Source organism: Mobula birostris, chromosome 6 (genome assembly GCF_030028105.1).
Source record: "Mobula birostris isolate sMobBir1 chromosome 6, sMobBir1.hap1, whole genome shotgun sequence".
In the NCBI taxonomy this organism is placed as follows: domain Eukaryota; kingdom Metazoa; phylum Chordata; class Chondrichthyes; order Myliobatiformes; family Myliobatidae; genus Mobula; species Mobula birostris.
This window is the reverse complement of record NC_092375.1, coordinates 115,704,699-115,722,575: the sequence shown is the minus strand read 5'-3', so window position 1 is coordinate 115,722,575 and position 17,877 is coordinate 115,704,699. Positions and strand designations below refer to the sequence as shown.

Below are 17,877 nucleotides of genomic sequence, written 5' to 3'. Positions count from 1 at the left end.
TAGAACATAGAACTTACCCTCTTTCACTTTAAATGCACGCTGTCTGGTATTAGACAATTCAAAAGAGTCAAAGATTCAAAGTACATTTATTATCAAAGAATGTATAAATTATACAACCTTGACATTTGTCTGCTTACAGGCAGCCGCAAAGCATGAAACCCAAAAGCACCCAATTAAAAAAATACAGACCAACCCCCAATGCGCAGAGAAAGAGGGAAAAAAAGCACAAATCAGGCAAACAGTAATTGCGAACAACAACAACAGCATTCAGAACCAAATTGAATCCTTGGATCCAAATCCCCGGAGCAGCCTGGGGTAGGCCCAAATTGAATCCTTGGATCCAAATCCCTGGAGCAGCCTGGGGTAGGCCCAAATTGAATCCTTGGATCCAAATCCCCGGAGCAGCCTGGGGTAGGCCCAAATTGAATCCTTGGATCCAAATCCCCGGAGCAGCCTGGGGTAGGCCCAAATTGAATCCTTGGATCCAAATCCCCGGAGCAGCCTGGGGTAGGCCCAAATTGAATCCTTGGATCCAAATCCCCGGAGAAGCCTGCAGTAAGCCCGAAGCCTCGGTACTCAGTTCATCATATTAGCAGGGCAAATTGCCACAAAGTTCACAGATACGAAGCACAGCAGCCAGGGCAATTTCACGGACTCACCGTCGCAGAGAGAGGAACTCCCCAGTCTCTCTGAGCCGGCATTTAAATTGTCCGAACAGCAGATTGTACCTCGCATTAAGACCCGGGCTCCGCAATAACAAATCACTCCAGGCACAGAACACGCCACCCAGCGATTTGCTTTGGGCCTAGATTTCGCTGCCGAACAAGTCATTCTCAACCTCTCCAAATCAGGTTGGCAACTAGAGCAATCCAACCTCACCCAACTCTCAACACCCTGCCTTTCCAGGTTTCAACCCTTGGAAATACATACTGACTGTCTACATAGACTCTAGACTAGTACAGCACAGATACAGGCCCTTCAGACCACAATTAGTAATCAAATAGGCAACTAAACTAATCCCTCTGCCTGCACAGTGTCCATACACTTCTATTTTCATCACATTCATGTCCCTATCTACACTTCTCTTTAAAAATCCCTAATGTGGCTGACCCTATCTCCACCCCAGGCAGCACATTCCATTTCCCCACATCTCCTTTGAAATTATCCCATGAATGTATGCCCTCTGGTATTAGACATTTTGACCCTGGGAAAAAAAAACATCTGTTTACTCTATCTATGCTTCTCATAATCTTATAAACCTTGATCAGATTACTCCACAGCCTCTGCCACTCCAGAGAAAAAAACCTGCTTGCCCAAGCTAGTATTATAGCACATGCCCTCTAACCGAAGCAGCAGCCGGGAGAACCTCTTCTGCGCCCTCTCCAAAGCCTTGACATCCTTCCTATAACTGAGCAACCAGAATTCTATGCATTACTCCAGATGTGGCCTAACTAGAGTTTTATAAAACTGCAGTATAATTTGCTGTGTTTGAATTCAGTGCTTCGACTAATGAAGGCAAGCATAATATATGCCTTCTTAACCACCCAATCAACCTGTGTAGCCGCTTTCAGGCAGCTAAGGACTTGGGCTCCAAGATGCCTCTACTCGTCAACCCTGTTAAGGGTCTTGCCCTTAACAGTAAACTGCACTTTATAGGGAAAGGTTAAATAAGTACAGGAGTTGGGATATTATGTTGAAGTTGTATAAGATGTTGGTGAGATCTAATTTGGGGTATTGAGTGCAGTTCCAGTCACCTACGTACAGGAAAGATATTAATGATTGACAGAGTGCAGAGAAAATTTACAAAGATGTTACCAGGACTTGAGGACCTGAGTTGTAGGAAAAGGTTGAACACACAACAGTATTCCCTGGAGCATAGGATAATGAGGGGAGATTTCATCGAGGTATACAAAATTATGTAAATGGGGTAAATGCAAACAGGCTTTTTCCACTGAGATTGGGTGAGACTACAACTAGAGATCATGGGTTAAGGATGAAAGGTGAAAAGTTTAAGAGGATCATGAAGGGGATCTCCTTCACTCAGAGGCTGGTGAGAGTGTCGAATGAGCTGCCAGCTCACTTAAGAGAAGTTTAGATAAGTACACGGTTGGGAAGGGTGTGGAAGACTGTTGCCGAGGTGCAGTTTAACGGGACTAGACAGAAGAGTAGTTTAGCATTGACTAGATGGACTAAAGGGTCTGTTTCTGTGCTGTAGTGTTCTATGACTCTATGACTCTACATGAAGAATAAACAAAGGACAAAAAAAGTTGTGGCCTCCCTATACTAAAAACTAGCTCAGACCAGAGGAAAAAAAGACATCTCAGTGATAATAGTAGATTATTTAGATTATGAAGACACGTAGTCCTCTTTTATTGTCATTTAGTAATGCATGCATTAAGAAATGATACAATATTCCTCTGGTGTGATATCACAAAACACAGGACAGACCAAGACTGAAAAAACTGACAAAGCCACATAATCATAACATATAGTTACAACAGTGCAACAATACCATAACTTGATGAAGAAGTCCGTGAGCACAATAAAGTTCAAAGTCTCTCAAATGTCCCACATCTCACACAGACGGGAGAAGGAAGAAAAACTCTCCCTGCCATACCCGACCACAGTCTGACTCTGAGTCATCCGAAAACTTCGAGCTCTGATCAGCTCTCCGACACCGAGTACTGAGCGCCATCTCTGTCCGAACGATTTGACCTCCTTCTTGGTCGCCAAGAGCAGGCAAAGCCGGGGATTTTGAGGCCTACCCTCCGAAAGATTCCCGACCACACAGTAACGACAGCAGCGAACAGGTGTTTCAGAAATTTCTCCAGATGTTCCTCTGTGTTTTCACGTCCATTCTCCATCAAGTCAGAATTGCCCACGGCCCCTATTTAATGGATACAATATCATTTTTCACCAGAGGCCTGCGCACGCGCAGCGCTCTGCTCTCCCTCCTCCCGCCAGTAGTAATAATAATCTGTGAAATAACCAGATTCAAAGGCTGCAGAGAAGCTTCTGGAAAATACAAAATCAGAATCATCTGTTACTGATAATTCACTGAAAATACAAGACCATAACACCATAAGATATAGGATCAGATTTAGGCCATTCTGCTCTGCTATTCTATCATGGCTGACTTATTCTCCCTCTCAGCCCCATTCTCTCCATAACCTTTGATGCCCTGACATCAAGAACTGAACTAGTCTACCAATGACGCCAAAGCCACAGCCTATATACCATCCTCACTCACCTGGAGAACAGGGATGCCTACATTAGGAAGCTGTTCCTGGACTACAGGTCAGCATTCAACACCATAATTCCCACCAGAATTGACAGGAAGCTCAGAGACCTTGGCCTGCACCTTAAGCAGCTGGATCCTAGACTTCCTATCAGATACCCAACAGGTGGTAAGGATGCGCTCCCTCACCTCTACCCCTCCGACCCTCAACACAGGTGCCCCCCAGGGTTGTGTCCTGAGTCCCCTCCTCTCCTCCCTTTACACCTACGACTGTACTGTCACACACAGCTCCAATCTGCTAATCAAATTTGCAGATGACATGACTCTGTTCGGCCTTTATTCTAGTGGTAATGAGACTGCCTACAGAGGAGAGGCTGACACCCTGACAAAGTGGTGCCACAATAACAACCTCTCCCTCAGAGTCCAAAAAAACAAGAGAGCTGATCGTGAATTACAGGAGGAACGGAGACAGGCTCACCGCGATCAACATCAATGGGACTGCAGTTGAGAGGGTGAGTAGTTTCAAGTTCCTCGATATACACGTCACTGAAGATTTCACCTGGACTGTACACACCGATGGTGTGGCAAAAACAGCACAACAGCATCTCTTCCACCTCAGGTGACTGAAGAAGTTCAGCATGAGCCATCAGATCCTCATTACCTGCTACAGGGGCACCATTGAGAGCACCCTGACTGGCTGTATCACCGCCTGGTACAGGAACTGCACCAACCTTGATCTCTGGGCACTGCAGAGAGTGGTACGGACAGCCCAGCGCATCTGTGGATGTGAACTTCCCTCCACTGAGGACGTTTACGGCAGCAGATGCGTAAAGAAGGCCGGGAAGATCATCGGGGCCACCAGTCACCCCAACCATAAACTGTTTCAGCTGCTTCCATCTGGCAAATGGTACCACAGTATTAAAGTCAGGACCAACAGGCTTCTTCCTACAACCGGTTAGACTTATAAACTCACATGTTTGTACATTGCAATGGAATCATAATGCAAAGATTTTTACTTCCTCACGTTGTGAGATGGATGTAAGATTTCAATTCAATTTAACTTATCAACTTCCACCTTGTACTTTGTGCATTCCTGTGATATTCTGGTGCTGCTGAAACTTATTTTCTGCTACTTATCTATTTAATACTGTTTTTCTATTACTGTCTTGTTTTTATCTACCACTTTGTTTAATTGCTTGAGAGGAAGCCAAACAGAGTTTCATTGTACCTATGTATAATGACAATAAAGATCACTCATTCAATGGTACCAGCTTGGTTGGGAAATCCAAATGCATGGGAGCAGAAGTAGCTGCAAAGAGTAGTGGAATCAGCCCAACACATCACAGCACATCCCTCTCCACTATCAGTAGTATCTACAGAAACTGCTGCCTCAAGAAGGCAACGTCCATTATGAAAGATCCCCAGTATCCATGCCATCTTCTGATAGCTACCATTGGGCAGGAGCCTGAAGTTCCTCGCACCAGGTCCAGGAACAGCTTCTTCCCTACAGCCCAGATCTTGAACCTACCAGCACAAGCCTAATCACTACTGTTTCTCAATACTAAGACAATAGACAATAGGTGCAGGAGTAGGCCATTCAGCCCTTCGATCCAGCACCGCCATTCATGGCTGATCATCCACAATCAGTACCCCGTTCCTGCCTTCTCCCCATATCCCTTCACTCTGCTATCTTTAAGAGCTCTATCTAACTCTTTCTTGAAAGAATCCAGAGAATTGGCCTCCACTGCCTTCATAGACAGAGCATTCCACAGAACCACAACCCTCTGTGTGAAAAAGTTTTTCCTCAACTCCGTTCTAAATGGTCTACCCCTTATTCTTAAACTGTGGCCTCTGGTTCTGGACTCCCTCAACATCGGGAACATGTTTCCTGCCTCTAGCATGTCCAATCCCTTAATAATCTTATATATTTCAATCAGGTCCCCTCTCATCCTTCTAAATTCCAGTGTATACAAGCCCAGTCGCTCCAATCTTTGGACATATGACAGTCCCACCATCCCGGGAATTAACCTCGTGAACCTACGCTGCATTCCCTCAATAGCTAGAATGTCCTTCCTCAAATTTGAATACTTTACATTAAAATGAACTTCCTTCTTTGTTCCAGGGATGTTATTTCTTGTAAAAACTATGTATATTTTGTATTTAATTCATATTTTTCTTGTGAGTTTTGACTACCTGATGCTATGAGCTTGTGATGCTATGCAAGTAAGTTTTTCATTGCACATGTGTATACATGAACAGAAACTCAATGTTGACTTTGACTTTGACATCTTCGTTGGCATGGACCAACTGAGCCAAAGGGCTTGGTTCTATGAGTCTGTGACTCCATCACCCTGAGTGAGGTTTGACTAATTTTTGCCCCTTGTCAAGACGATTGCCTCAGTGTCACATGTAAATCACAACCCTACATGGATGATGGTTTCAGTTCAAAACCATCATCCATGTTGACGGTATCCTGAGGAATGAAAGGACACTGACTGTTTATGACATTGAGTCTGAGGTTGATCAGAGACTGAATACCTATTCCTTGATGTTGGTCCACGTTTGTAAATAACTGGCATTAATTCTGTGAGTCTTGACATTGGAATTGGTTTATTATTGTCTCATGTACCAAGGCACAGTGAAGAACTTATCTTGCAATCAGTTCATACAGATCAATTCAGTACGCAGCGCACTGAGGTATAACAAGGTGAAACAATATTGGTGGTTATTGAGTTGGAGGCAGAATGGTCTAGAAAATGGAGAGAAGTATCAGAAATGGTCCAGATGGATTTTGAGGGCAAGGTGGAGGTTGGTGGCAAAGGTGGCAAAATTGGCAAGTTCAGCAGGGATGCTGGAAATCATTCAAAGCTCAAAGTTGAAGGTAAATTTTATTATCAAAGCACATATATGTCACCATATAGGTACTACCCTGAGATTCACTTTCTTGCAGGCGTTCATGGTAAACAAAGAAAGACGTTGGAATCAATAAAAAGCCACACACAAAGACTGACAAAAAGACTGATGTTCAAAAGAAGACAAACTGTGCAAATACAAAAAAAATTAATCAGTAGGTAGATAGATAGATAAATAAATAAATAATACTGAGAACTTGAGTTGTAGAGCCCTTGAAATTGAGTCCATAGGTTACATTCAATGGTCAGTTGGATCAATGATACATACTGGTTCAGGAACCTGGTGGTTGAAGAATATCACTGGACAACAAAGATTTTACTTCCTGAATATTTTTGGGTGTATCTTATGGATTTTGGTCTGCTAATCATGAAAATCACCATGAAATTTTTCTTTTTAAATTGTCTATATTTGTTATTTCAATTCATAATTCAAGTCAGAAGAACTGATGCCAAGATGCCAAGGAATTTTTGTTGGTCCACAAATCAAACAGGTCATCAATGACAGGCAATTTGAAAAACTTCTAGTGGGACCAGAGAAAATCACATGGAAGGCATTCAAGGATGTCGTCTGAACATTTTCTTGGCAACTACATAGCACCAAACTACATGCAGCTGGTTGACAACATGCTTCAAGCATACAAAACCATGAAGTGCAACATTTCACTAAACATTCATTTTCTGCATTCCCATTTAGACTTCTTCCATGCAAATCTTGGTGCTGTCAGAGATGAACACGGTGAAAGGTGGTCATGGAGAAATTGTATCAGGGCAACTGGAATCCATCAATGCTGGCTGATGGTTGTTGGACACTTAAGCGAGAAGCCTCAGACACTAACAACAAATGAAAATCATCAACAAAACATTTTTAGCTTAGTTGAACTACAAGGGGTGATTGATAAGTTCGTGGCCTAAGGTAGAAGGAGTCAATTTTAGAAAACCTAGCACATTTATTTTTCAACATAGTCCCCTCCTACATTTACACACTTAGTCCAGCGGTCGTGGAGTATGAGGATCCCTTCTTTGTAGAAGTCGGCATCTTGGAGTTACTGTATTAACTTCAAACTTTCTGCATAATCACTCAAAGAGTTGAACTGTACGTGCATGTAACGAGAGCTGTATAACTCATCTCCTTCTACCTTATCAATCACCCCTGCTGTGGACCACTTTCTGGAGGTCCAAGATGCCAACTTCTACAAAGAAGGGATCTGTGTGCTCCACGACCGCTGGACTAAGTGTGGACATGTAGGAGGGATCTATGTTGAAAAATAAATGTGCTAGGTTTTCTAACATTGACTCCTTCTACCTTAGTCCACAAGCTTATCAATCACCCTTCATATTACAAAGCCTCGGTGCCATCATGCAGTTAAATGCATTGTATTCGGTAAAAGTTAATTTCTTGCCACTCCAAGTTCCTATGTGATACAAATAGTCTGAAGTGATAAGAGCATAAGACCATAAAACATAGGAGCATAATTAGGCCATTCAATCCATCAAATCTACTCTTCTATTCTATCATCGTTGATCCTGGATCCCACTCAACCCCATACACCAGCCTTCTTGTCATATCCTTTGGTGGCCTGACCAATCAGGAAACGATCAATTTCCACCTTAAATATACCCATAGACTTGTCCTCCACCACAGTCTGTGACAGAGCTTTCCACAGATTTACTACTGTCTGGATTAAAAAAACCTCCTTACGTCTGTTCGAAAGGGTGACCCCTCAATTTTGAGGCAGTGCCCTCTATTTCTGGACAGCCCCACCATAGGAAACATCATCTCCACATCCACCTTATCTAGTTCTTTCAACATTGGGTAGGTTTCAATGAGATCACCCTGCATTCTTCTAAATTCCAGTGAGTACAGGCACAAAGCTGCCAAACACTCCTCATATGTTAATCCTTTCATTACCGGAATCATCCTCGTGAACCTCCTCTGGACTCTCTCCAATGACAACACATCCTTTCTGTGATATGGGGCACAAAACTGTTGACAGTACTCCAAGTGTCTTATAAAAGTATTACAACTGCTTTCTTTACCACAGACTCAGCCTGTAAATTAAATTTCCAGGAGTCTTACACAAGGACGGCAAATTCCCTCTGCACCTCTGATGTTTGAACCTTCTCCCCATTTAGATAATATTTCACACTACTGTTCCTTTTAACAAAATGCATTATCATACATTTCCCAACAATGTATTCCATCTGTCACTTTTTTGTCCATTTTTACAATTTGTCTAAGACCTGGTGTAATCGTATTGCTTCCTCAGTACTACCTACCCCTCCACTTATGTTCATATCATCTGCAAACTTTGCCACAAAGCCATCGATTCCATTATCCAAATCATTGACAAACAATGTGAAAAGCAGCGGTTCCAATACAGACCACCGAGGAACACCACGAGTCTCTGGCAGCCAAGCAGAAAAGGCCCCTCTTATTCCCACTCACTTCCTCCTGCCTGTCAGCCATTCTGCTATCCATGCCAGTATCTTTCCTGTAATGTCATAGGATTTTATCTTGTTCAGCAGCCTCATGTGTGGCACTTTATCAAACACTTTCTGAAAATCCAAGTAAATGACATCCACCCTGCTTAGATTAGATTAGATTCAACTTTATTGTCATTGTGCTGAGTACAGATACAAAGCCAATGAAATTCATTTAGCATCTGACCAGAAATGCAAAGAATAGTGTTATTTACAAAATAACTGTGAATTAAAAAAGTGCTACAGCACACAAATATAAAAGTACTGCGACAGTACAATACAGATGCAATACTGCTTAGCGCTGTGATGAGAGGTTCAGCAGGGTCACAGCCTCAGGGAAGAAGCTCTTCCTGTGCCTGCTGGTGCAGGAGCGGAGGCTCCTGTAGCACCTACTGGATGGGAGGAGAGTAAAAATTCCACGGTTAGAGTGAGATGCGTCCCTGATAATGCTTTTCACCCTTCCCAGACAGCGTTTATGGTAGATGTTCTCAATGGTGGTCAATTGGGTGCCGATAATCCACTGGGCAGTTTTCACCACACACTGCTTGTTACTTCCTCGAAGAATTCTAACAGATTTGTCTAGCAAGAAACCATATTGACTTTCACTTATTTTATCATTAGTCTCCAAGTACCCAGTAATCTCATCCTTAATAATGCACTCCAACACTTTCCCAACCACTGAGGTTAGGCTAACTGGTCTACAATTTCCTTTCTTTTTCCTTCTTCCCTTCTTAAAGAGTGGAGTGACATTTGCAATCTTCCAGTCCTCTGGGACCATGCCAGAATTAAGTGAAATATCATGATCAATGCATTCATAATCTCTTCAGCAACCTCTCTCAGGACACTGGGAGGTAGTCCATCTGGCCCAGGTGGCTTTTCCACCTTCAGACCTTTGTATTTGCCTAGCACTTTTTTCTTTTTAAAGCAATGGCACTCACCCCTGCTCCCTGACACTCACTGACCTCTGGCACACTGCTAGTGTCTTCCACAGTGAAGACAGATGCAAAGTACACATTAAATTCATCTGCTATTTCTTTGTTCCCTATTACTACCTCACCAGTATCATTTTCCAATTGTCCAATATCAACTCTCACCTCCCTTTTACTCTTTATATAACTGAAAAAACTTTGGTATCCTGCTTTATATTATTGGCTACTCTGCCCTCATATTTCATCTTTTCCCTTCTTACAGCTTTTTTAGTTGCCTTTTGTTGGAAATTAAAAACTTCCCAATCATCCAACTTCCCACTCACCTTTGCTACCTTGTATGCCCTTTCCTTGGTTTTTATGCAGTCCTTAACTTCCTTTGCCAGCCACAGTTGCCTTACCCCTGCCATTTCAAAAAAAAATTCCTCTATCCTGCGCCTTGTGAACTATTCCCAGAACCTTCAGCCACCTCTGTTCTGCCATCATCCCCGCCAGTATCCCCCTCCAATCCACCTGGTCAAGCTCCTCTCTCATGCCTCTGTAATTCCCTTCATTCCATTGTGATACTGATACATCTGAGTTACGCTGCTCCCTCTCAAATTACAGTATGAATCCAACCATATTATGATCACTGTCTCCTAAGGGTGCTGGCACCTGGGAGGCAAACTACTATCCATGTTTTCTTTTTGCGTCCACCAAGATTGCCAATCTGTTCCCCTGACTATAGAGTTCCCTGTTACTGCTGCCATCCTCTTCTGTTCCCTACCCTTCCGAGCCACAGGACCAGACTCAGTGCCAGAGGTGCAGCCACTGTCGCTTCCCCTAGGCAGGTCATCCCCCCCAACAGTACTCAAAATGGAGTACTTATTGTTGAGAGAGATAGCCACAGGGGTGCTCTTCACTCTCTGATGTACCTCCTTCCTGACAGTCGCCCATTTATCTGTCCCCTGTAGCTCCTGTCCATCACTGCTTCACTTCCCCTAACAAGCCGAAGATCGTCGGGCTGCAGCTCCAGTTCCCTAACATAGTCTCTAAGGAGCTGCATCTTGATGCATTTGGTGCAGCTGGGGCCATCGGGGAGGCTGGTAGTCTCCTGGAAATCCCACATCTGACACCCAGATCAGAACACTGGCTCTGTAGACTTACCCCCTATTCCCTCAAGATTTAAATAAGAAATAAGGAATACCTTGCCTCCGGCTGTTCTTGCCGAAGCCTTGCTGTGCTAAAGCCTTACTACTCTGCCTCAGACTGCTCCGATGATGACCGCTCCCATGATGACCGCTCCACTAGGCAGTACCTCTCTTTTATATTTGTGTTTAGCTTCAAGCGGTCAAGTGTCACAATCAAAAATATTTCTCAGGAAGCAGCACTTTTGAGAAAAAGGTTGTTGTCCAGTATAATAACTGGTGGTGTGGTGCAAAAGACTCTTACATCTCTTGCCCAGTAATTGTAGTGAGAAACAAACATGGCCTGGATGGTGGGAGGCCCTTGGTAATGAATACTCCTCCCCCTCCACCCCCTCTTCCTTCCCAGTCCTGATGAAGGGTCTCGGCCTGATACACCAACTGATTAATCTTGTCCATAGATACTGCCTGATCTGCTCACTTTTTCCAGAAATATACATGTGTTACTACTAAGAGGCTGTCCCTCTGTTACCTGGGGGCACAGGTGAGGCTTTGTCTGGAGGTAGTGGTTCAATGTGCTGACAGTAGATGAATCTTAGAATGTTACAGGACAGGCGGAGGCTACTTGGCCTATTGTGTCCATGTTGCCACTCTGCCTATACAACTTCCTGCTTCTATCCTTTGCTCCAATCTTTGTAATCTTACAAGTGCTTCAACTATGTATTTCTTACTGCCTCGGTAAAGCAGCTAACATAATCAAATACTACGCCCCCCTCCATACTCACCAGGTAGTCTCTCTTTGCCCCCCTCCCATCAGACAAAAGAAGCAGAAACCTGAAAGAATGTATCACCAGGTCAGCATCTGCCCCACTGTTATCAGACTACTAAATCATCCCCTAGGACAATAAGGACTCTTAAGCTCACAATCTACGTCGATGTCTACCTGCACTGCACTTCCTCTGTATTCTACATTGTTATTGTTTTACCTTGTCCACCTCAGTGCACTGTGTAATGATCTCATCTGTAACAACAGTATGCAAGACAGATATTTCACTGTATCTTGGTAATAACAAACCAATTCCACTTCTTCCTGCCTCAGGGTGTCACGGTCCGGTTCGTGAAGTCCGCATTCCAGTTCACAATCCGGTCCATTGTTCCTTATTCTGGGTTTTCCAGTTTTCCCTTGTTCTGTTGGATGCTTTAATTGAGGCACCTGGTTCTCATTTTGGGCTGGCTACATAAATAGCTCCTGGGTTTAGCTTCATATGCTGGACTGTTCCCTTCCCTTCCTTCTCCAGCCTTTTCCTGCAACCTCACCTGCGTCCTCGCCTGTATCGCTGTCAAGTTCTACTGCCAGAGAAAGACCGGAGCCTTGCTGTGTCTAGATAAGGAACTGTCTTTCGTTGTTTGGAACTGTCTCTTTGTGTCCACACCTTCACTAGGTAGGTCTAGCCGTTTGCCACTACTTTGTGTTGGGAACTGTCTCTTTGTGCCCTCGCCTCCGCTGGGTAGGTCTGGCCGTTTGCCACTATCTTGAGTGAAGAACTGTCTCTCAGTGTTCTGTGTATGAGTCCTGGCCCTATGTCCTGCTCCCTAGGAGGGGTCCTGACTCTGTGCAGAGCCCTGGCCCCAAGTCCTGTTCCCAAGGAGGGATCCTGGCTCTGCGTTCCATGTTCCTGTTCTACCAAGACCAAGGCCCTGTGTTCCTGTTCTGCCAAGACCAAGTCAAGGCTTCGGGTTCTCATCCTGTCCATGTGCCTCATCCTGTGCAGGAGTTCCACATCCAGTCCTGTAGCCATGTCTTGTCCTCACCCAGATCCAGGGTCCAAGCCAGAGTCAAGACCCAGGTTCTGGGTCCCTATCCAGTCTCTGGCTCGGAGTCCAACCCCAGGCTCCAAGTTCCTAGTTCCTTGTACCGTCCCAACCATTCAACAGACGATGCCATTGCCATCACCCTCCACCTGGTCTTAACCCACCTGGGCAAAAAAGACACGTACATTCAAATGCTGTTCATAGACTTCAGTTCAGCATTCAACACAATCATTCCTCAGAAAGCTGAGCCTACTGGGCCTGAACACCTCCCTCTGCAACTGGATCCTAGACTTCCTGACTGGGCGACCTCAGTCAATCCAAATTGGAGCAGCATCTCCAACACCATCACACTGAGCACAGGGGCCCCCCAGGGCTGTGTGCTCAGTCCACTGCTGTTCACTCTGCTGACCCACGACTGTGCTGCAACACACAGCTCAAACCGCATCATCAAGTTCGCCAATGACGTGACCATGGTGGGTCTCATCAGCAAGAATGATGAGTCAGCATACAGAGAGGAGGTGCAGCAGCTAACAAACTGGTGCGGAGCCAACAGCCTGTCTCTGAATGTGAACAAAACAACAGAGATGGTTGTTGATTTCAGGAGGACATGGAGCGACCACTCTCCGCTGAACATCGACGACTCCTCCGTAGAGATCGTTAAGAGCACCAAATTTCTTGGTGTTCACCTGGAGAAGAATCTCACCTGGTCCTTCAACACCAGCTCCATAGCAAAGAAAGCCCAGCAGCATCTCTACTTTCTGCGAAGGCTGAGAAAAATCCATCTTTCACCCCCCATCCTCACCACATTCTACAGAGGTTGTGTTGAGAGCATCCTGAGCAGCTGCATCACTGCCTGGTTCGGAAATTGTACCATCTCGGATCGCAAGACCCTGCAGCCGATAGTGAGGTCGGCTGAGAAGATCATCGGGGTCTCTCTTCCTGCCATCACAGACATTTACACCACACGCTGCATCTGTAAAACAAACAGCATTATGAAGGACCCCACGCACCCCTCATATAAACTCGTCTCCCTCCTGCCATCTGGCAAAAGGCACCGAAGCATTTGGGCCCTCAGGACCAGACTATGTAACAGTTTCTTCCCCCAAGCCATCAGACTCCTCAATACCCAGAGCCTGGCTTGACACCAACCTACTAAACTCTCCATTGTGCCTACTATCTTGTTTATTATTTATTATTATTTATTGTGGTGCCTGCACTATTTTGTGCACTTTATGCAGTCCTGGACGGGTCTGTAGTCTAGTGTAGTTTTTGTGTTTTTTCTTATGTAGTTCAGTGTAGTTTTTGTATTGTTTCATGTAGCACCATGGTCCTGGAAAACGTTGTCTTGTTTTTACTATGTTCTGTATCAGCAGTTATAGTTGAAATGACAATAAAAAGTGACCTGACTTGACTTGACTTGACTTGTCCTGGTTCCGCTTTCCTAGTCAAGTCCTAGCCCAGGCCCTGTATCCTAGTCTCGTCCAGGGCCTGTGCCTTGTCCAGCGTCGTTTCTTCCCCACTTCCCTTGCTTCCTTGACAAACCTAGTCCTTTTCCTTGTACAATCTGTGTCTTGCATTTGGGTCCGCCTTCAACACCCACCATATGACACGGGAGCTTCCCGACTGGATGCATCATATTCTTCAACAGGCCCTTCAACAGTTATTACCCTTCAACCATCAGTGTGGATAACTTCACTCAGCTCAACTCTGAACTAATCCCACAACCTACAGACAAGGATTCTACAGCTCATTCTCTCAATATCATTTAATTATTTGTTTATCTATCTATCAATCATAATTTGCCCTCTTTGTCTTCTTTTGCACATTGGTTGTTTGTCAATCTTTGCTTATATATAAATTTTATTTTACCTGTACATTTTACCTGCAAGAAAATGAGTCTCAAGGTACTGTATGGTGACATATTGTATACATACTTCGATAATAAATCTTCTTTGACTTTGCAGGTCATAAGCGGAACGTATCCTATCTATGCCACATCTGCTGGAGGTACTTTCCAGATTCTGGACACACATTCTGTAAAACTGTTTATCATTGTGTCGCTCTTAATCCACCTCCCCTTTAGTTTACACCTGTGATCTCCAGTCTCAACACGTACCCTGATGGGTCAGCTCTGACTCTCTGCTTTATTCTGATCTCATCACTTACATATCTCGATGAAATCTCCCCTATGCCTTCCCTTCTCTAAAGGAAACACTTTCATCCTCCGCGATCTACCCCTGGAATTGCCACCCCTCATCTTCATGTTGGATTCTGATGTTTTGGATCCAAGGTTCTTTCAGAAGTCAAGAAAGAGACATGAAGCTTCATAATTATTTTACAAAGCATTAAGATAATAAAAGGATTGGAAACATAGAGTGGTGAAAGTCTCATAGCTGAGAGCAAAATCCAGGAAAAGACGAAGAGAAAAAGATGGCTGGTCAACGTGGTCGACCATTATATATCACAGATAAGAGACGTTCCATTCAAATTTGTAGATAAGAGTTAACCAATCAGATACACCTTATTCAAATAATGCAACACCAGAGAAGCTTCCAGAATCAAACAAAAAGATGTAACCGCTAGGGGACACACTGAACAATTCCATATACATGCTGTGACCATTAGGAAACATACTAAACAGTTGCATTCATATATGCAGCTAAATAAAGTACAAGCAAGCATAAAATTTAAGCTGCAAAGTAAATAACAATTATACAGCCTGATCCAACAGTGATGACTACTCCCATAATTCTGCCCTGGATCCTCTCTAACACTTCCACATCCTTTTGACAATGGGGTGACCAGCATTAAACATAGTACTCCACTTAAAATTGAAAGACTGTGTTATCAAGATTCAGTGTAACCTTTTGGCTGTAATACTCTGTTTCCTCTGCTGATAAGGCCCAGAACTGTGTGTGCTTTATTAATTACTTCCCCAACCCGCCTCCACTCCCAACAATGCATGCACCCATGTCCCAGGTCCCCTTGCTCCTGAATTCTCTACCAAACAACCTCGTCTATCCTGTTTTATCTCTCCTCACTCCTCCAAATGGAATGCAACTTTCTTCACATTAACCTGCATCTGCCCATCCCAACAGCCTCTCCACACCATGTTGTGATTTAAGTGCAATGCCCTGGTTAGGATTTTACTGCTAATGTTGTAGGGTATTTCATTTAATGGTTTTCTGTAGAAGCAGTGTGTTCTGCTGGTAGTGTTTGGGTTACCGTTAAAGATAAGGGGTTGTGATGTTCAGCTTAGGAATGTTGTGTCATCCAATCAGAATGGTGGAATTGGGAGAAGGTTTTAAAGAACACTGGGTGGAGAAGTTTTGTGATGGACACTGAGGTGGGTTGAGGTCTTTTTTTTGGTGGGAGATAGAGAGAGAAGAAGCTCGAGAGAACTGGCCGTAGGATTTGATCCAACTGGAATGTGTGATTCGATGGAGTCCAGAATGGGAAATTCTACCAGTGATCGGTGAATAGGAGTTGGCACTGGGAGTAGAACAGATACATCCAGCTTTTGGGAGATCTGAGCTCCGACTTTGTGCACATTTTACTGCTTTAATTATAATGAGCCCTTTTTTCCTTCTTTAATAATGGCTTAGTTAAGTTGGCACTCATAAATATACTTTTCGTATAATTGTATGCAGTGCCAAAGGCTAACTACATGGGAGCTGTACTTACACAGTATTCACACAGATCAGGGTTCGGGTGAGTGAGACAGCCCACCTTCTCAGTTTTGGTGGGACCCAAGTCGTACCAACCCTAGACGTACAGAGTCTGAGAAAGGTAGTTTTCTCAGGACTGAGTCCAGTGGTTGTTAGCGAGGGGCTAACGAGCCACAGCTCTGGAGACACCCAGTAAAAGGGGGTTTCATAAGATTCAAAATCTAAAGTTGTTTATTCTCATGCTTCAGTGCGGGGATGAAAGGTGCTGAAGGGCTGTAGAGAGGAGTGGCTGATGTGAATTAGTGGTGGTGGGCCGGATTAATGTGTGGACATGTTGATCAGCATGAATGCTTGGGGGAAGTAACTGTTTTACTGTTTTTGAGTCTATTGGTCCTGGCTTGGATCTTTCACCATTGTCTACCCAGTTCACAATAATGACAACCTCTGGGTCATCTGCAAAATTAGAAATTGAGGTCATTTGCGTAGATCAAAGAGGCAATGACCAGACAACTCTGTTGTTCACCTTTCCCTGTCTGAACACATCACGACCCCCGGTGCTCATTACTCCGACGACTTCATGTCCATACTTTCAATCAGCCCATGAATGCCAGGTGCATACCTGTGTAGGTGGTTGTCCACTGTGGACAGGTTGGGGAGAGCAGTCTTGTACCTGCAGAGCAATAAACACAAAATGCTGGAGGAACTCAGCAGGCCAGGCGGCATCTATGGAAAAGATAAACAGTCAATGTTTCAGTCCGAGACCCATCAGCAGGACTGGGAGAAAAGGATGAGAAGTCAGAGCAAGAAGGTGGGGGGAGGGGAGGAAGCAGTACAACATAGTAGGTGATGAGTGAATCTGAGGGAGGGGGAAGGGGTGAAGTAAAGAGCTGGGAAGTGGATTGGTGAAGGAGATAAAAGACTGGAGAAGGGGAAATCTGACAGATGGAAGAAAGGGAAGGGGGAGGAGCAGCAGAGGGTGATCTTGGACATGTGCCTGCTAGGGGTTTGGAACTGGGGTTTGAGTGGAAAATAGGAAATACTAAGGATTCCTGACAAGATTATTTCCTCCTGTGGGAGAATCTGGACCAAGGGGTCACTGTTTAAACATGAGGGGTCATCCATTTCACACAGAGAAGAGACAAGGTATTTCATCTCAGAGGGTTGCACGTCTTTGGAACTCTTCTTTAGATATATTTAAGTCACAGATAGACAGATACAGGATTAACAAGAGCTGAAGGCTTACTGGGAGTAGACATGAGTTTAAAATCAGATTAGCAATGATCTTATTGAATACTGTAAATGTCATGGTGCGATCCGTGAAGTCCGCATTCCAGATCACGGTCAGGTCCGTGGACTCTGGACTCCGGGTCTTCCGACTATCCCTTGTTTCAGTTGGGCTTAATCATAGGCACCTGAGGCTCGTCTTGGGGCTGGGAATATAAGTGGCCCTGGGTTCAAGTGTGGTGGCTGGTTTGTCTTGTCAGTATCCTGTCCTTGCCTCTCTGGGGTAAGTCAGGCTGTCTTTGTTGTTATCCCTGTGGCTGGATCTGTCCCTTCCTGTCCTTGTCTCTGTTGGGTAAACCAGGCTGTCTTTGCCATTACCCTGAGGCTGGACTGTTCCCTTCTCTTCCCCTTCCTTCTGAAGCCTTGCCTGTTTCACTGTCAAGTTCTACTGCTGGAGTGAGACCAGAGCCTTGCTGTGTCAAAATAAGAAAT

General features: G+C 44.4%; 1 protein-coding gene across 5 annotated transcripts in view; it reads right to left on the bottom strand.

The window, feature by feature from the left end:
- Nucleotides 1-2,334: 2,334 nt before the first annotated feature.
- Nucleotides 2,335-17,877, bottom strand: part of LOC140199294 (C-X-C chemokine receptor type 2-like) — an 87,873-nt gene continuing 72,330 nt past the window's right edge. The window contains exons 3-5 of one of the 5 annotated variants that reach the window (XR_011886395.1): nt 16,781-16,884; nt 13,197-13,466; nt 2,335-3,015 (exon numbers count right to left, since the gene is read on the bottom strand). The gene's annotated coding sequence lies outside the window, so the exon portion shown is untranslated. The remainder of the gene's footprint in view (nt 3,016-13,196; nt 13,467-16,780; nt 16,885-17,877) is intronic. The other 4 variants (XR_011886397.1, XR_011886396.1, XR_011886398.1 and 1 more) reach the window with 4 other exon arrangements.